We start from the raw sequence: 21,451 nt of genomic DNA on the forward strand, positions 1-21,451 counted from the left end.
ACCTCGTCCTTCATCACTGCTCTATACATGTGAAACATAACAAGTATGAGGGAGAGAAAACTTCTTACCACGAGAGGATGGCATACATCAACTTTGCCTCGAGCTTGAAACATCGGTTTTGGAAGTTGATTTCGGCCGAAGGCAATTGATCATAATCTTGTGAAGCAAGATGTTGAATGCATTCATCCGTGAGTAGGTGATCTTCTCATCCTGTTCTCCTGTCCTTCACCGGTTCAAGTGTGGCCCCCCAAAGCAATGGAAACTTTGATTGGTTGATATCGCCTCTCTCAACTTCTAACACATGCCGGCATATCCATATCCACAACATAGTCTTGTTCTTTAACACTTGAAGGAGAATCTATTGGCATCCCAAACGGCTAAGATTTGAATAGAAATATGCGGTCAATTCAAGCATAAGCCTCAGTTGAGTCAGAGCAAAACTTTTCAAGTTGAAGATAACTGAACTTTTCCCTCAAGTTCACTTTCACAGCATCTAGAAAATCAAAGTCCACACTCCTAGGGTTTATTACCCCACGCTTCAGCAATTTCGAGTGCATCCTTTTGTTCCTTTGATCCGAACAAATCTCCCCTTTTTCCTTGAATTTCAGCCGCAATACCCATTTTCGGTTGAAATAGACTGAAACAGATTGTCATTGTCATTCCCATCTACGAGATTCGGTCCCCGATCCACGAGGATCACTTGGGATATTCGCAAGGGTTTCCTCGCCACCCCTCTACGAGCGATTCCCAAACTTTCCATTTTTCGCGAAAGATATATTCGTTCCTATATCCTTTGTCTCTAAGAAACTCATCAACATAGTTCAAAGGAGTACGAATTCCTTTTAAGGCACGATATAGCTTGTAAATAAAAGCGGGCTTTTGAACTCTTACGAGTCCGCATCCTCGATGATTTCTTCTTGATGCTGATGAACACCGCCTTGAGGACTAGATGGAGAAGACCGACGCCGCCGAGAATGTTGTGGGCTCGGTTGTTGATGCGGAGTAACTTCATCTTGGTAAGATCGAAGTGCGTAGGCCCCTCACTCATTCTCTGTGGTCCCCCTTGCGATTCTTGAGGACTTTCGTGAAGATGACATCTTTCTCGGTGTTTGGAAGATTCCTTGCTTGACTTTCCCGAAAAGATGACAACTTTTTGAAGATTGAGCGAAGAAGACAAACGGGAATTGAGGATCGATGCTTTCTAGGGTTTTTGAGAGAAAAGTGAATAGAAAAGTGAAGAGAAATCGATAGTGCACAATCGGTTAAAACGAAGAGTAAACGAACTGTCACAAAGGAAATAAAAATATGCCTTTTCAAAATAACTGTCTTTATCCATAAAAATAGTTATTTAAAAAATAACTTCCCTTTTGAAAATGAATCGTTGCAATATTTACGTTAATTAAATATAGCAACAATTTAAACACTCTGATCGATGATCGTACCTTTTCAAGATAAGATTGAGAGAGAAAGACTTACGGTCGACGGTCGAGCCAAGACAAGTAGATAAAGTCTTGTAAGCTCCGAGTCGAAAGTCTTTAGACTTTGATATCCTCATACCTCAAAATGTTGAGTCTGGATCGTATAGACTCAAATTGATTTTTCTCCAAAGGCTTTGTGAATATATCCGCCAGTTGATTATTTGAGTCAACAAATTGAATTGAAACATCTCCATTTTGAACATGGTCTCTAATAAAGTGATGTCGAATCTCTTTGCTCTTGAGTGGAGAATTGGATTTTTGGTGAGGTTGATAGCGCTGGTGTTGTCACAATTAATCTCCGTGCATGAGTCTTCAATTTCAAAGTCTCTTAGCTGTTGTTTTATCCATAGAATTTGCGAACAGCAGCTTCCAAGAGTTATATACTCTGCTTTTGTTGTTGAAAGAGACACAGTGCTTTGTTTCCTTGAAAATCAAGACACTGTCCTGCTTCCAAGCAACTGGCAAGTTCCTGAAGTGCTCTTTCTATCAACTCTGCAACCGGCCAGATCGCGTCGAATATCCCGGAAGATTAAAGTCTCCCTTCTTAGGATACAAAAGACCGATGCTTGATGATGAAGCGACGTATTTAATGATGCGTTTCGCAGCACTGAGATGAGATTCTCTAGGATCTGATTGAAACCTAGCATAGATGCAAACACTCAACAAAATATCAGGTCTAGAGGCGTAAGATAAAGAAGTGATCCAATAATGCTCTGTACAGCTTTTGATCAACTTTCTTCCCTTCTTCATCTTTGTCTATCTTTAAAGAACTTGACATTGGAATGTCGACCTTTTTGCATTTTCCAGTCCAAACCTTTTGACAAGATCATTAGCATATTTTTCTTGATAAATAAAAGTTCCTTCCTCCAATTGTTTTACTTGAAGACCAAGGAAGAATGTTAATTCTCCCATCATACTCATTTCAAATTCATCCTGCATAGACTTAGAAAATTTCTTGCACAGATTCTCATTAGAGGATCCGAAAATAATGTCATCCACATATATTTGAACAAGTAAGAAACTTTTGTTTTCCTTCTTGATAAATAAAGTCGTATCTACTTTACCTTTGACAAAACCATTTTGTATTAAAAACTTACTCAATCTGTCGTACCAAGCTCGGGGTGCTTGCTTTAACCCATACAAAGCCTTTTTCAGTCTGAAGACTGAGTCTGGCTTCTTTGGGTCTTCAAACCCTGGTGGTTATTCCACATAAACTTCCTCATGGATAAATCCATTTAGGAAGACGCTTTTGACGTCCATTTGGAATAACTGAAATTCTTATAACAAGCAAACGCAAGTAATAGTCGAATAGCTTCTAACCTTGCCATTGGAGCGTAAGTCTCATCATAGTCTATTCCTTCTTCTTGCGTATATCCCTTGGCCACGAGTCTTGCTTTATTTCGTACGACTTTTCCTTTCTCGTTCATCTTGTTTCTGAAAACTCATTTAGCTCCAATAACAGTTTTACCTTTTGGTTTGGATGTCAATTCCCAGACATCATTTATGCTGAACTATCTGAGCTCTTCTTGCATAGCTTCAATCCAGCTTTCATCGATAAAGCTTCTTCTATGCTCTTTGGTTCAATTTCGAAACGAGTGCCACAAAGACTAGACTCTTCTCGCCTTTTGGATGCAGTGCGAATTCCTTCATTAATTTCGCCAATTATAAGATCTTTGGGATGACTGGACTTATGCTTCCGGTTATTCGTTGATTTGTCCGGTTGATGATCTCTTTCTTTGTTTGGATCTTCACGAACATCTTGAAGCTGGTTTTCAGTCCGAGATGCTTCTTGAGTTGTAGACTTTGGAGGGTGCGGAGCGAGGTTCGGACTCTTCTTGATGAGTCGACTTGATTCATCCTTTGTTGAGTCTTGAAATTTGACATTCATTGACTCCTCCACGGTCGGCTCTTCTTGTTATAGACTCTGTAGGCTTTGCTTGAAGTAGAATATCCAAGGAAGATACCTTCATCGATCTTTCTTCAAACTTACCAACTCGATCTTTTGCATTTTCAATATAAAACATTTGCAACCGAATACATGAAAGTATGAAACAATAGGCTTCTTTTCTTTGAATAACTCATAAGGGGTTTTCTGAAGAATAGATCTTAAGAAGACTCTATTGATGATATAGCATCTTTGTTGAAACAAACTTGACTTCAGCCCAAAATCGAGAAGAAATTTTACTTTCAATTAAAAGAGTTTTAGCCATTTCTTGAAGAGATCTGTTCTTTCTTTCCACAACTCCATTTTGCTGAGGAGTATATGGAGAGGAAAACACATGCTTACGGCCAGATTCATCACGAGAATTTTGTAAAATCTTGATTTTCAAATTCACCTCCATGATCTGTTCTTATACTAGATATAACACATCCTTTTTCATTTTGAACCATTTTAGCAAATTTTTCAAAATACAAAAAGGTTTCAGACTTGCAAGGAAATATACCCAAGTAAAACGGGAGTAATCATCAACAATTACTAGGCAATACTTCTTACCCCCAATACTTTGAGTTCGGTTGGTCCGAAGAGATCCATATGCAGCAAGCGTAGTACATGATTAGTAGAGACATAATTAATTGGCTTAAAAGAATTTCTTACCTGCTTTCCCAGAATACATGGAGTGCATGAATCAGTCTTTTGGTATGGCAATTTGGGTAGTCCTCGAACTAGCTGTTTTGAAGAAATTTTGGCTAATTGCTTCATGTTGACATGACCAAGCTTTTGTGCCATAAGCTTGCTTCGTCTTGAATTGAGATAAGGCATTGCGATTCATTTGGTTTCACATCCGGAAGATAGATATTTCCATGTCTTCGACCCATGAAAGGCGAGTAGAGTCTTTCGATTCCGTAACATGTTCCTTCTTGAAAGAAGATCTTGAAACCAGTATCACACAATTGACTAATCTTTGAGAAGATTGTAATTGAGTCATTCCACTAAGGAAACATTACTTATTGTGAGAGTTCCAATTTTCACGGTTCCAAATCCCACAATACTTCATTTGCTGTTTCCTCCAAATGAAACTTTTCCACCATTTACTTGAACAAGCTTTATGAAGCAATTTGAGTCTCTTGTCATGTGTCTTGAGCATCCACTGTCAAGATACCACTTTACCTTTTCTTTGACGGACACCTGCAATTGAAAGAGAGTCTCAAGCTTTCTTTGGTAGTCCTTTGGTGTTAGTAAGATAAACAGTATTAGCCCATACTTTCTTAACAGGTTTCCATACCATAGGACACTTTTTTTCAAAGTGATCCGGACTGTTGCACTTAGAACATCTGAGAGCATTTCTACCTACAGGTTTTACAAAAACTTTCTTGAAGTGATTTTTGTAAACCTCACTCGAGAGTCTTTTCTTAATTCTTTCTTTTACTTTAGGAAAATCAATCAAGGGAATTGATTCTTCTGTCATACCTAGACCAGACTTATTGAAGTAAGGTCTTTGTTTGAAAAGAATTTTCTCAAGTTTTTCAGACCCTATAGAAAATTTCTTTGATATATTTGATAAGTCTGTTTTTAAAAAAGCATTTTCTTTTAAAAGATTATCTTCATTTTCTTTAAGATTGGAAACAAACAAGTCTAGACTTTTAACTCTTTCGCTAAAACATTTTCCTTTTGTTTTAGAGCTGAGTTTTCTTTTTCAGTTCGGAAATTCTTTTGAGAGAAGTCTTAAGACTAAAGCATAGTTCATCAATATATTTAGAAACTTTAACAGGAATTTTGAAATCACTTGCCTCAAATTCACTGCTCGAGTCGATCTTGAGTCGATCCAGTCCGAGTCGATTGTGCCATCGGACATAGATTGGCATATTCATTATCACTTTCTTCACACTCGTATCACTCCGGGTTTCGGCTTTGAGAGCTTTTCGAAATTTTTCAGCTTTTCCTCTCTTCTTCTTGAGAAGAGGACGGTTGGGTACGATGTGTCCCTTTTCTTGCATTCAAAGCGAGACTACATCTTTATTTGGTTCCTCATCAACGAGACTTGGTCTGCTGTCTTTGAAAGCTTTGTTTCTTTGAGTTGAACCTTCTTCCTTTTCTATTCAGTTTTCTAAATCTTCTTATCATGAGAGCAAGCTCCTCATCGTCCATATCATCTTCGAGAATCTGTAACATCAGAATCATCATTTGATTTTAATGCAATGGATTTCTTACCTTTTGGATCTTCATCTTCATTGATCCTTTCCACTTCATAGGACTGAAGAGTTCCAATCAGCTCGTCGACAGATAGTGGCATGATTCTCTGCGTCTCTCTTATCGAAGTCTTTATGTGATTCCAATCCCTTGAGAGTCCACGCGGTAGCTTGTTTACCTTCATGGGATCGAAGTTGGTTGACCTTGATTTTCAAGACCATTCACAATATACGTAAAACAACTAAACATGTCGGATATTGATTCTCCTGGTTTCATTCTGAAGGCTTCGTATTGACCGAGAAGAATGTTGATTCTTGTTTCCTTCACTCGATCTGTTCCTTCATAGGTGATATGCAATCTGTCCCAAACTTCTTTTGCTGTACCACAAGAAGATATTATATTATATTCAGTTGGTGATAAAGCACAATATAAGGAGTAAATTGCTTTTGCATCGAGTATCAGTCTCTTGATTATTTCTTCCTGAGACATTCCGATGGTTTCTTCAGTTTCTTTTCCTCTTTCGAGGCGATGCAGTGGTAGGAGTAATTCCTTTTTCTACAACGTCCCATTCCAGAGGATCCTTTGATCGTAGGAAAGCTTTCATCTTGTTCTTCCGGATGTTGTAATCCTTTCCATCAAAGTAGGGTGGTGCGGTATTGCTTTGCCCTTCCATCAGCCGGTGCTAGCATACTAGCCATGGATCTTTAACTCTGAAGTAAAACACTTCAAACAAAGTGAGTACACGAGCTCTGATACCAATTGATATTGCTAGTATGAGTACCTAGAGGGGGGGTGAATAGGTGCCTAAACAATTTATCGATATACGGAAGCAATTTTTAACATATGATAGAAAGTAAATTCTCTCTTAATTAGCAAAATGAAATACGATTGAGGTAGAGAGAGTGAGGAAGAGAAAATTGAACACAGGATTTATAGTGGTTCGGCTTATTCCAAGCCTACGTCCACTCTTCCGCACCGATGACCCACCGGCTGGATTTCACTATGATCAAAAGATGAGTTACAGCACAGCTTTGCCTTGATTCCACAGTGTAGATGTTTTACCACACCTCCTCAAGGTCTCTCACAAATATAGACTCTCTCTTTTGTATACAAGTATTCGCTCAAAAGATTTATCTAAACAAATAGGAGCTTCGAGACTTTGGAATTCTTCTATCGCGCACTCCTCGAACAACTAAGAACGTCTTCCTTATATACTCCTTTATGCCATCATACCCGTTGGCACTTACCAAAGGAATTCCTCCAATCTACCCGTTGGACGGAATCAATTAGGAAGATTGTTCGAGCTATTAAAGGAACGTGTTGATAGCCCATCAATCTGTTCGCCCATACAATCGGGATCTCGGTTTCCATAAGTAGAACCTTCCAATAATATTTAGATAATCATCGAATCTTCAGTCATTGAATCAATCTTGATCAATCAAAGGATTCTTATACGTCTTCTCCAACCACGAGATCTTCTCCGGATGATAAGGTTAAATCCTGAACAAAACATCCAGTTAAGGATAACCTTTCTTCAACGGATTAGAGACTGTCAATGAGGATAGACTTTGAGTCTTGAGTCTGGCTGTCCGGAAGTCTTCAGACTTTAACCAACAGAGTCTGCTAACCTTCAGACTAGACTGATGGAAACGTTTTGTCAACTTCAAAACACTTCACGAAGATTTCTCCAACAATTGTTCTTATCTCTTTTATGTGTTGGGGTCCCGAAGCTTTACTAATGAAACGATCAATTAAGTGTATATATTTATTAGTCTCTTCAAAGTAATCGGTACCATCATAGATATAAGGATTAATATCTTGAAAAACCCCAATCTGGTACACCCGTAACAAATTTACTCCAAACTAATTTTTTGACCATTAAAACCCCAAACTAGTACAATTGTAACAAATTTACGCAATGTTAGTTTCCGTTAAATTTTACTATCAAATTATTAAGTTGAATAACACGTGACAGTTAACTGATATATTAATTTAGGATTTTACTCTCCATTTGTCATAGTTTACAATTTTTGTATTTTTTTTTTTGTGGTGATCCAAACAGAGAGTATATTTGTCACAAATATCAATTTGGGGTTTTTTGCGGTCGAATAAATTAGTTTGGGTAACTTTGTTATAGATATATCGGTTTAGGGTTTCTTATAGTCAGTTTGGGTAAATTTGTCACAGTTGTACAAGTTTAGGGTTTTTCATGATCAAAAAAATAGTTTGAGGTAAATTTGTCACACGTGTACCTAGTTTGAGATTTTTTAGAGTATTAACCCTAGATATAATTAATCAAAGGTATTGTCAATGATGCTTTCAAAAGATAGAATCATTTGCTTTTAAGCAAAACACATGAACAAAAGAGAGAAAGAATAACCGAGTGTTTTTAGAATCACTGAGTGTTAAGGAGCGATTAGTCATACACTAGAAAGACATAAATTTCCTCCTAAGTGATCCCATCTTTAGGAGCCGTGATTCTTCATCATCTTCTAAGTTGTCTAGTTCTACTTGCCTTTTCCCCCTGACTTAGGGTGGAGTTTTTCCCGACCAACAAATCTATCGAGTGTGCTTGGAAGACACGATGTATAATCCAAAAGATGAGTAATCTCTCCACGGTTCTCAGTCTTTTCCAAGCTAAGGTACTGTTCTTGTCTCTTTTATGCGATTTTTATACGTTGGGGGTCCCGAAGCTTTATTAACGAAATGATTAGTACCATCATAGATATAATTAGAGGTATTGTCAATGACACTTTCAAAAGATAGAATCACCAAGTGGTCCCATCTTGAAAGATGTGCATACGCTTTTAAGCAAAACACAAAACACAAAGAGAGAGAGAGAGAGAGAGAGAGAGAGAGAGAATCACCAAGTGTTTTTAGAATCACTTAGTGTTTTTCTGCCCTAATCATCAGTTAAGGAGGGATTAGTCATACACTAGAAAGACGTGCATTTCCTCCTTAGTGGTCCCATCTTGAGGAGCTGTGACCCTTCATCATCTTCTAAGTTGTTTAGTTCTACTTGCCTTTTTCCCCCTGCCTAAGGGTGGAGTTTTTCCCAATCAACAAATCTATCGAATGTGCTTGGAAGACATAGCGTATGGTCCAGAAGAAGAGTAACCTCTCTGTGGTTCTCAGACTTTTCCAAGCTGGGGTATTGTTCTTGTCTCTTTTATGAGATTTTTATATGTTGGGGGTCCCGAAGCTTTATTAATGAAATGATCGATTAAGTGTATATATTTATTAGTCTCTTCAAAGTCATCGGTACCATCATAGATATGAGGATTAATATCCTAAAAAATGCCAAATTGGTGCATTTGTGACAAATTTACTTTAAACTAATTTTTTGACCATAAAAAACCCCAAATTAATATACATTTGACAAATTTATTCCAAACTTGTACACTTGTGACAAATTTACCTTCTGTTAGTTTCCGTTAAATTTTAATATCAAATTATTAAGTTGAATGACATATAACAATTGACTAATATACTAGTTTGGGATTTTACTATCCATTTGTCACAATTTATAATTTTTGTATTTGTTTGTGATATTAATCCAATTTAATAAATGATATATTTGTCACAAATGTACCAGTTTGAGATTTTTTGGCGGTCAAATAAATTAGTTTGGGTACTTGTCAAAAAAAAAATACCAATTTAGGGTTTCTTATAGTCAATTGAGGTAAATTTGTCACAGTTGTACTAGTATGGGGATTTTCATGGTAAAAAAAATAGTTTGGGGGTAAATTTGTCATACGTGTACTAATTTGAGATTTTTCAGGATATTAACCCTAGATATAATTAATCAGAGGTACTATCGATAATGCTTTCAAAAGATAGAATCGCTTGCTTTTAAGCAAAACACAGGAACAAAAGAGAGAAAGAATCACCAAGTGTTTTTAGAATCACTAAGTGTTTTTCGGCCCTAATCATCAGTTAAGGAGGGTTTAGTCATACACTAGAAAGACGTAAATTTCCTCCTAAGTGATCCCATCTTTAGGAGCCGTGATCCTTCATCATCTTTTGAGTTGTCTAGTTCTACTCGCCTTTTCCCCCTGAGTTAGGGTGGAGCTGTTGCCGACCAACAAATCTATCTGAGTGTGCTTGGAAGACACGGCATATCATCCAGAAGACGAGTAACTCTCTCCGCTCAAGAAAACGACTTGGATCCGCTGTCTCTTCTTAGAGTCCAATCTGCCGTCTCCGAGCACGAGATTATGACACTTGGAATCTTCGTTTGAGCTCATTCACGTCAAACCTAACAGTCCCCTTCTCTCCCCAGTACAAACCTAACATTAAGGTCTTGGAGGGCCTTCCATGGCCAATCAATTTGCTTCAAGATATCTACAAAGGGAAAGGGGATGGGAATGGGACGCAACCTCCAGCTGTGCCTCGTAGTCATACATCAAGTGGACATTGATGTTTGTCTATTGGACGTAAGCTTTGTTTTTCATCTCGTGTGCTTATTTATATTCCAATTTTGCAGTCATTCCATTCATTTACCCGCGGGGAACATTGACTCCACACATTTTCTCTACCCTTTTCACCCTCCGCAGCTGCCAATATATCTCGCGATAACAGGTCCCTCATTGTGAGATTGTGCGCATAAAAAGAATCGACCAAAGACACATATGATTGTCGAATTGATTAAGATTATCATCTCCTCGCCAGCATGGAGCCATCGCGCGCGATTCCTTCTTTTCCACGTTTATCTTCCACCGAACTTCGCCAGACCCATAATCTTGGCTTCATTGATTCTGACTTTCGAGAGGTCTGCCAATATCATTTCCTTAGACACCAAAAATTAGCGAGATACACATTGAACTGTAATAAGAATTAAAGATAAGTTTCCCATCTTACTTTACATAGTTATTTACTAATTGAAAAGAGGTCTGGCGATATCATTTCCTTTATCCATTGAAAGCTCGTGGGCTTTGATGGCCGATAGTTTTCTACGGCACTCGTAGTATATAATTTCATACTAATGAAAGTACTAATCCAACTCTTGTATTGTTTATGTTGGAAAGATATCTATGCAGCAGACTCCAAATTTAGTAGGAGATTTGGCTCAAATCTATAAAGAAGGAAATAACAAATTGTATTTGCTTTTCCAGTAGATATTCATATTTATAACTAGAGGTGTATTCTATCTTATTTAAGGATAATGAAACCCCCCAAGGTGATATGATGAGTTGGGGGTTTCTCATTGTGACATAGGCTTCCATGGGTTTTCTCCTTGGTTAATTGAACCACGTTATGTGACACCCGAGGTACGTCACGCGCTACACGTGTCATTTCTATTTATACTCATAATTATAATTTAGCATGCGGAAGCACTATAAAATACATCACCATATATCATACAAGAAAGTCGTACGAGTTTAATACATATTGCTTCTTCTATATACAACATGAGTACTTATTATCACCACATAGTCTTAGGACTTGTGGGTTGCAGGCCACTGCTACTACTTCTCCCATACTATTACACAATCAAGCCACCATCTAATTTAGGGGTTGGTGGTCTCAAGCATCACCTTGTCCCTTCCACTGTTATGTCTAAAGGGATCCTCTTACACTGAAAATAAGGTCCGGCCAAAGCTTAGTAAATGAAATCATTAGGTCTAAAGTAGGAGATCGTCTTAATACTTAAACCATAATTGGTATTTAAGTGATCACTTGAGCCAAACTTGGCATTCAAACAATCATTATTTACAACTTAATGCACTGAAATAATCACTCTTGAACTTGTTACCACTCCATAATTTGACTAGCGTTTACAGCAAATCAGCAAACCATCACCAATAAACCATTTTAGCAAACCAAATATCTCAAACAAAAACTAAGCACACCAAGATTGAGAATAGACAACTAAGAAAGAGAACTTGTAAGTGTTCACAATCAATGAATTCCAACCTTCCATCTCCACCTGTTTCCTCACCCGAGCACGAAGTTTGGGATTGGATGGATCATGAAATCTATGTGAATCTAAGTCCAAAGGAACTTAATAAAAAGATTGTGAGGAATTTACAATACATTGGAGTCGAAGTACGTTTAAATGGAATATATGTTTGAAATTGGAAATTATATTACTATTAACATAAAAGTGTTGAAAATAAAAAGTACGAGGACAGGAAAATATATAAGATAAAAATAAACTCTTGGACGAGTTGATAGCATTATATGAGATGAGATATTCTACCTCCGTGGACGTCTCCTTTCGATATCTCATCTATCCAAATCATAAATCAAACAAGGAGGATATAGATCCTCTAACATCTACGGTGCTCCATCAGATGCCTCAATTGATCTCAATTATTAATTAATAATATAAGACATCGGTTCAAATGAGTTAATCTAGCCAAATATCCCCTCTCTTTTTTTCTTTTTCTTTTTTTCCATTTTTCCCTATCAAGGTGAGGCTGGTTGAGAGTTGCAACCCTCGTAGCTCCAACAATCCTCGCTGGCCACGTAAAGGAGAAAAAGAAAAGAAAAAAGAAGAAGAAAAATCATTAAAATTAAAATTTTTGAAAAAATATAAAAATTATCTACATTAGTGTCATCCACACTATTTAGTATAGTCGACATCCACTTGTAGAAAGTTTAGAACTCAACTAGCTTAATAAAAAAAAGTTTAAAACTCAATTAGCACAAATATAATGAATTTAAAATTTTTTTGATACTATTTCTTATTAGATAGCCGTGGGCGCTCGTTTGATTCTTTTTAAGATATACGCGACGATAGACGAAAATTACGTAAAAAATGCATACATCAATGCCCTCTTGATTTGTGACAGCGAGGTACGGCTTGAGTGTGTCGCATTCCCATTCCCTTGTGGTCATCTTCGTTTGCACGGATCCACAGACAAAGCCAATTGGTTTCCTCGATGTGCACGACGTTGGGGATCGAATAGACTGTGAAATCTATGTGAATCTGACAGTTTATAAATGTAAGGCGGTGTTGAGCTCAAGCCATCGTGAAAACGAGGGAATCGCGTGTCATAACTCCATGCTGGCCACGAGACGAATAAATTTTAATTGATTCAATATTCATATTTGTCCTCGGTCGATTTTTTTTACTGTTCATTTATTTTGTGAAAAACATTTTCCTCATTTTTTGGCACTTGATTCGCTTAAAAACTAAGTCAATAGAAATTTTTTTCCTACCTACCAAAACTTGAATTAAGAAAAATAATATCCTCTTCAAAAAATTTGGAAAACGTTTTCCAAAATATGACTAAGGAACTTGAAACTCTATTTTTGAGCATGAAAACCCCAATGTTAGTTCTCGGATTCTAACCTTTAGGATCAAGTCTTTGGCGACTAGGCTTGGATCCCTAGTGCCCGTGCCTGATACCCTAGCATTTGAGCCCGGATCCATAAAGGTCATGCACTAGTTCCCAACACTCAGGTTGGGCCCATAAACTTCTTGTGTTGGTCCTCGATGCTCAGGCTTAGGTCCTTGGTTAATGAAACATTTGTTATTTATTTAAAAAAATTGAATTTTCATTATTTTTATTTTAAGAAATTCGAATTTTTTAATTATTTTTTAATTTTCTTTTTTCTTATATTTTTGCTTCTTCTTTGGCCAGTCGTCGGCGATTGGCCACAAGCAAGCTCAAGCCTCGTCAGTTTGAGGTGAGGCTCCACCTTACTAGATCCAACAAGGTCAAGCTCCCTTGAGGTTGGGAAGGCCGAGCCTTGCCGAAAGTTGGTGAGCTAGGTGAGGCTCGAGCCTTGCTAGGCTCAGGTGACCTCGGGTGAGGTGAGGTGAGGCTCTAGCCTTGCCGGCTTATTCGCCCAAGGCTTGATTCTTCATTCAAGCTCATCACCGTCCACGTGAAACCCTTTGCTTCGTCCATCGTTAGCCTTATTCAAGCTCGTGCTCACCAATCCAACGAGGTAGAGCCTCATGAACCTAGGGGGAGCTCACCCATCACGAATTGGCTAGAGACAAACCGCCAAAAGGAGATGGGGATGGTGGCAAGGAAGCAAAGGAGTAATGGAGAGGAAGAAGGAAAAAAGAAAAAGAAATTAAAGAAAAAAGAAAATAAAAATTGAAAAATTAAAAATTGAATTTTTAGTAATTTTTCTGAGAAAATCAAATGAGATTTTCCATATTAAATGGCGGAAAATATTTTCTAATTGATTTTTAGGTTTCAACTAAACATCGGATAACTAAATTATTTTTCTGGAAAAAAAGATTTGATGGAAAATATTTTTCAAAAATGATACAATTTTTGCAAAACAAACGGACCTTATGATACATATATTAAAAAGCTTACGTTAAAAACAAAAACATTAATGGCCACTTTATTTGGGTTTATGAGGCATGGTAGAGGTGTTAAATGGGTCATTGACCCATTTCTAGTTAAATGAGTCGTTAATGGGTCAAGCCTCATTTCTCAAAACACCCATAATGAGTTTTGAAAATAAAAAGATTGAGATATATGAGTCTTAAATGGATTTGAGAGCAGATCCATTTAAGACCCATTTATCAACCCACTAAAAATGAACTCATTTACAGAGAAAGAGTCTCTTTTCTCTATTTAACTTTACAAAAATATTTTTTTAATAAAAATGAAATTATAATTATTTTTTATTTTTCTTTTCTTTTCTTTTTCTTTTTTTTTTTTTTTTTCTTTCTTCTTCCTCGGTCGCATTTGGCATGGCGATGGCCGACAATCGGTAATGTGAGCCTCGAGCTTGCCGGCGTCGGGCGAGCTTGCCGGATTGGGTGAGCTCGAGGCTTGCTAGCGTCGGGTGAGGCTTGAGCTCGCTCGACACGGCAAGCCTCGAGCTCGCTAGATCCGGGCGAGGCGAAGGCCTTGCTCGACGTCGGCGAGACTCGAGCTCGCCAAATCTGGCGAGGCGGAGGCCTCGCTGATGTTCGACAAGGGGCGGGCTCGAGCTCACCTGACATCAGCGAGCCACGAGCTTGCGAGATCTGGCGAGGCGGAGGCCTCACCGATGGCTGGCGAGGCTTGAGCCTCATCGATCTTGCGAGACTCGAGCTCGCCGGATCTAGCGACCTCGAGGCTCGCCCGTGGCCGGTCGTCGTCGTGGTGGCGGCTAGCCAAAGAAGAAGAAGAACAAAAAAAGAAAAATTAAATTAAAAATTAAAAATTATATTTAAAAAATAATATAAAATAATAAAAATTTAATTTAAAAAATAAAAAATAATTAAAATTCGATTTTTAAAAATAATTATTTTAAAAATGATAAAATTGTCCATTAAATTTGTGTTGTATAAAACTATTTTAGTAATACCATTTTTTTTAAAAGAAATAAAAGAAATAAGCTTTTTAAAGTTTAGTTAAATGGGTTAGGTATGGGTCGGAAAATTTACATTAATCATAAATGGGTCATAAATGGGTTAATGGGTTGTTGACACCTAAATTTTTGCATAATTTTTGGGTTAATTTTTATTAAAATAAAAATAAAAAAAAACACACATGGCATATAGGTTAGAAACATTTTATTTTTATTTTTATTTTGCTTTATTTTATTTTAGGTTGCTGGTGAAGGGAATATTTTTCACATATTCCGTTTAGATTTTTCATATTTTTAGGTAATATACACTAGGGGGTGTATTCTGTGCAAAGAGGGAATTTTTCTGGATAGAATATATGAGAAATACAAAAGGGAATATTGCGTGGGGTATATATATTTCAACGACATATTTAGGGGTATCGTGCGCAAGCTAAAAAAGGAAAAAATATATGTCGTGAGGATACATTTTTTGGACCTATAAAATACATCGCACGCAAAGTAAGAGGGGGCTCTTTCTTTCGGGTGAAAAAGTACATAAAAATTAAAAGTTGAAAAGGTGACGTGAGAGAGAGACCAAACCAATAAAAAAAAGAAAAGGAAAAGCCCCCACGCGACTGTTCATCTTCCTTGTGGGGGTGTCCCTGCCGGCGTCGGCGCCGCCTGCCCGCACCGTCGCCGTCTCGCTCGCCGCCGCCGCTGCGACTCGGCCGCACCCGGACGCCGGACCGCCGCTTCGAACCTCCACCCGCGAGCCCGCATCGATCCGAAGCCCCTGCTCTGTCGCACTCCGCCTACAACCTCATCGAGATCTCCGATCGGTGACCTGACGCCACAGATCCAGTGACCTGACGACCCAGGGTTGCTCTTCGCCTTGCTTGTGACCGATGCCAGGAGATCCGAAGCTCCTGCTCCGCTTGCAATGCTGCCCGCCGGTCTGGCCGTGCCGCCCGCGACACTCCCTGTTGCCTAGCCGCCCCGACACCGTCTCCGCCTTGCCTCTGCCTGTGCTCGGAGTCCCTCGCCCGCACCCAGACCTGCGACGCTTCCTGTTGCCTCGCCGCCGTCACGCCGTCTTCCGATGTCCTCGCTGGAAACCCTCGCCGGCGATTCCCCCTAAAACCAGCGGCCAAGATTTCCCTTTTTTCTTTTTTTTTTAAAGAAAAAATTTATTAGGTATTTTTGCTTTACTTTATTAGACAAGTTTAGGTGTTTTTTTTTCTCTATTTTATATTATTATTATTATCTCTTTATATGTTGTTTCTTGGGTTGAAATACCTATCTATGCATAATTGGAAATCCCAATATATCATCTAATTTGCAACCGTGCCAGGGTTTTTATTTTATTTTATTTCATCTATAAAACTTTAGATGAAATAATTAATCAAGTGGGAATAAAATTGATATTTTGATCTTTAAGACTTAAGATCAATTTATCGATTTTATTAGCGAAATATTATCCATTGATATGACGATGAGTGATATTTTTTTGGGTAATTTTGAATGTACTTGATTGCTTTATTTATCTTGAAATATGTCTGAGTTAGAATATTGCATTTTTAGGATTATTTACTTATTTAGGCTAAGCATTCTATTTATCAAGAATTTTCGAAACTAAAAAAAAATAAAAAATTTCAAATCAATCAATTTAGGTTGCTAGATTTTAATTTGGATTGCATGTTTAATTATTTGGCAATTATTAATTTCGAAAATTAATAAAAAAAAAAACAACAAAATCATCATGTATATGTCATGTAGAATTATGGCATATTTTGTATGTTATTGCATATTAGGGTTAAATTGCACTTAGTTTAATTTTAGATAATATTTTTCTTAATTTATTATAAGTTTAGGTATTTTTAGATATATTGCATTTTAGGATTATTTAGGTTAAGATAATGTTTTAGTTTAAATTAGGATTTGGCTCAATCTAATTCCTAATATAAATTAAATAGGATCTTAATCTAATTAGGTAATTTTCACATTTCACCAAATTTCGAATTTCATGAAAAATACAAAAAAAAAAATTCATAGGTTAAATTAGTTTTATTATTTTGGATTAAAATGCATTCTTTTAGGAAAAAAATGTCATATGCACGTTATTAGGGTTAGATTCACTGAGATGCATGTCATTCAGTATTTTTGCTAGGCCCATTTAATTAGAAATTACATGTCATTAGAATTATGTCATTTAGTTAATATTGCATTGCATATTGCATGATTCTCATTAATTAAGTGAAAATAAAAAGGAAATTGCGTGTTAATTAAAAACCACATCGAGGGTTGTTGATGTTGATTTTAATTTAACATTGCAGATACTTTTGTTGCTTTGAAGTAAGTTTTTGCAATTTATTTATTGTTTATCTGGGTGTTAAATTGGTGGATTGCGTCCGCGTGATCACCTCACATGTTAGGGAAATATATTTAAAATCAAGTTAAGCTGTTTGCGAAAACATTTTTTTGGAAAATAAAAGAATGGTACCGAAAGGGCATTAAAGGAATCTAGTGTAACCAAGTCCCTGTACTCATAGTTTCTGGTTCGTAAAAGTAAAGTAAAACTCTCGTTACTTTACTTGAGTTTCTAATCAGCCCACAAAAAATAAATTAGTGGTGACTCCTAGATAAAATCCATCCGCATGTTAAGAATTTGAACATAAATCGCGAATTGGTATGGACTTGGGAGAGCCCGAGTTAAGTCTAGGCTTAACAATCCATTAACCAAATCCTAGGTGGTCCACACCCGAAAAATTGGTCGTGACATGGGTCAATTTGGGTTGGACCATTAATGACCCGACCCAAACCTGACCCAATCCACCCATTTAACACCTCTAGGCACAGCTTGAGGTTGCCGCACCAATCAATTAGAGCTATTCAACGAGATGGTGTGAGGGTTGTGGGAGGCATATAAATAGGACAAAAGTTGGATTAGTACTTTCATTAGTATGGGATCACATACTACGAATATCGTAGAAAACTTTCAACTGCAGAAGACTCGAGCTTTTGATGGGTGAGACAAATGATATTTGATAATTTTTTGGTGTGTAAGTGATCAGGTCTTTGTAAAATGAGTCTATGAAGCAAAAGATTTGGGTCTGTTTCACTGAAAATGATGAAATATATTCCAAGAATGTCGATGGATCGATGAGTGATCGATAAAGGGTTGCTAAGGATGCTTTGTTGATTTTAGAAAGAAAAGTAAATGATGAGAAAATTAAAGGCATAAAGACTTACGTATTTATAATGCTTTATAGACAATTACATACAGTGGTTATTGAATTTGAAAAAATAAATTACTTATTAATCCTATCTTTGATCACAAGCAGTTACTCTACAATTTCATACTATTAAGCAACACTTACATGTAAGAAGTTATAAAATAACCATCCAACAGTTTTGTTCCAATGTCACTTCATCATTACTACTTTCGAGTTCTAATATTTAGTAAAATTTGCAATGGCTATCGAGGGCTTTGCTAACTAGAGAAGGTTCTCGTCGATAATTGATGTTTGGTGTTGATGATTTTATCGGAGAGTTGTTGATTCCTATCAAGTTGTCGATTGTTTCAACCAAACTGTTCATCAACTCAGTTTGTCACTTGTTAATAACCAAAAAGTTTATTATTTTTGGGTGCCAATTAGGTCTGCGTTAATTGAATGGGAGCTAAACATGGGTTGTGTCACTGGTGTTAAGATGATAAACTTAGTTGATCTTATATTGACGGGAGAAAGACGGAATCGCATGCAGCAGGTCCATGTTGGTGTTAAGATGACAAACTTAGTTGATGTGATATTGATGGGGAGGACATAAGAAGTATAAAAAATTATGTACAACACTCACTTTAGTGCTAAATTTTATGAAAAATAAAATTTTTTGTAAGTGCCAACTCCAATATACTTTGTTGAAAATCCGACATGACCTTTTTCTTATACTAATTTCTTAAGCTAACATGGCTCGTTAGATGGTTCAGTCAACATCTAAGGTATAAATAACGTCACGTAGAAGTTTTACCCAAATAAGAACTCTAAATTGCCTAATTGATAGAGAACCGCAATTTCAAACCTCAATCGGCCATTTCCCCAAAATTCACACCCTATTTTGGTTTGCCCCCAAAATTAACTTCTCAATCTTGCAAATGGAGGTCATTTAAGTTACGAACCATCTCTACCTAATGGTAGCTCCTCTCTACCCCAGGGTAGTCTTGGCCTCCGATTCCCATAAAAACCCTAACCCACCCCACACCAAAACCCCAAATCTCTTACCATAAGATGATTTCATACATTTTCATCCTTCCCATCGCCATACCCAGCTGATTTCCCATCTACCCAGCAAGTTTCGAACCCTAAATGGTCGCATTCTACCCCAAGAATCTCAACCCCATCGTTGGTCCACTTCGGGCATCCCCATCCTCCAGGTGATGTATTCAAGTGGGCTTCTCCGAAATGGTGATTACGTGATGTGAATCTAGTGATTTGCGTGGTTTTCCCAGGTATGTTAGAGCTCCCTTCATCCGAGAGACACTGTGTATGGGCGTTACTGGCAGATTGAAGTTAGCTATCACTCTCCTTCCAAATTTCTATTAGAAAGAGGTTTGGGTGTCATGTTTTTGGTGCCCTCCTCCTTGATTTGTTCCCTCTAGGTCCTGTATTTGCTGTAAGTTTATAATGGAAGATCAGAACCCATAAGATAGAAGATTAGCAGCTCTATGTAAAAGTCTGGGTAAGTTATGGTCAGAGGATGATGTGATACATGTTAAAGAAAGCATTCCTGAAGATAAATTAGTAGAATGCAAGTTAACATTGTTCGGTAAACTATACTCCAGACCCAATGTGAACTTCCAAGCGTTTCTAAATACGATGAAAATGGCATGGAAGACTGAAACTATTACTTGTACCCTACTAGAACCCGGTCTCTTTTCCTTTTCTTTCAAATCAAAGGCTGATAATAAAAAAATACTAGATTCAGGGCCTTGGTCATTTTCTAGCAATCTCCTAGGGTTGAAGCAATGCGACCCAAAACCCTCCAGAAATGTGTTATGAGTTCACCCATTACCATTTTTGGGTGTATCTTTATGGACTCCCTTTTGGAAGAGTATCAAATAAAATAGTCAAAGCATTAGCCTCTAAACTTGGGGAGGTAATAGATGTCAAGCTGGAAGCAAAGGGAACTAACAATTATAAAGTTGGTAAAGTTAGAGTAGTTCTGAATCTGATTAATCCTCTCAAGACAGGCATTGTTATCAACCTAGGAAATAAAAACCTCTGGATAAAATTTAAATATAAAAGACTCCCTCATTATTGTTACTTTTGCGGTAAGATTGGGCATTATGCCACGGCATGCAAAGAAATTCCTTACTAGCAGTCAGGGCTGGAGGAAAATTTACTATGAAATTTTGAGCAATGGCTTTGCGCGGAAGTGAAAGAACTGAGCCCTTATGAGAAAAATATTCTATGATAAACAGGGTGACACCAAAATAGCACAAGAAAGGGTCCCATAAATTCCTATCTCTGTTGTAATTGAAGAAGTCCAGAAGCTGAAGGAGGTAGCTAAGAAGCCCAGCCAGCAAGGGTGTGGACAATAGCTCACTGTGGAAAATGCTTAAAAGGAGGGTGAGAACTCCTCTCCATTAGCAATTTTGATTGTTGATGACAAAGGAACACAAAAGAGGGGAAGTAGTTGCCTAGATGAGGAGTCTACTATGGTGCTATATAAAGAACAAATTAGGGAACTTGAAGTTGAGATGCTGGAAATCCCAGAAATCTCTCACAACCTAGTAAGGTGCAAAGCAAAAGGTACCAAACTTACTACAACAAAGAAGGGCAAGAGAAAAGAGTATTATGGCTAAAAAATGAATTCCATATTTTGCAAAATAGTGCTGAAATACATGAAGATAATCAGAGAGTTTAGCAAATGAAAAAAGAGATCGAATTTTTGTGGAGACAGGAGGAGATGTATTGGGGAATGAGATCGAGAATCAACTGGTTGAAATGGGGTGACAAAAACACTAAGTTTTTTCATGCATCGACTATCCAAAGGAGAACTAGAAATTGTATCTCTATGCTCAAGAATGTAGAAGGGGAATGGGTTAGAAATGAGGGTAATCTCAAGGATATGACAGGCACTTTCTTTACTAATCTTTATACGACAGTGGGTTCCCAAAATTTTCAGCTTATACTAAGTCATATACCTAGCTTGGTTGATGCAACTATGAATCAAAAGTTAATTGAACCTGTTACTATGGAGGAAATTACTGCTACTAAGGGTCAGATGGATTGAATGGGTTATTTTTCTAGAATCATTGGCAGGACATCAACTAGGATATATTAAAGGTGGTGCAGCAATTCTTTGAGACTGGACAACTAAACCCAAACCTAAACAGAACCCTTATCACCCTCATTCCCAAAAACCCAAATCCCGAAAAGCTAGAACAACTTCGCCCAATCAGCCTATGCAATTTTGCCTATAAAATTATTTCCAAAATACTTACAAACGAGTTGAAATCTTTGCTCCCAGACCTAATTATAGCAGAACAAAGTGCTTTTGTGGGGGGCAGGCAGATTCAAGATAATATTTTAAT

General features: G+C 37.4%; 1 pseudogene; it reads right to left on the reverse strand.

The window, feature by feature from the left end:
- LOC104427620 overlaps window positions 1-19,195 on the reverse strand; it is a 29,140-nt pseudogene extending 9,945 nt beyond the window's left edge.
- Between the last annotated feature and the right edge of the window lie 2,256 nt (window positions 19,196-21,451).

This window comes from Eucalyptus grandis, chromosome 11, assembly GCF_016545825.1.
Source record: "Eucalyptus grandis isolate ANBG69807.140 chromosome 11, ASM1654582v1, whole genome shotgun sequence".
In the NCBI taxonomy this organism is placed as follows: Eukaryota; Viridiplantae; Streptophyta; class Magnoliopsida; order Myrtales; family Myrtaceae; genus Eucalyptus; species Eucalyptus grandis.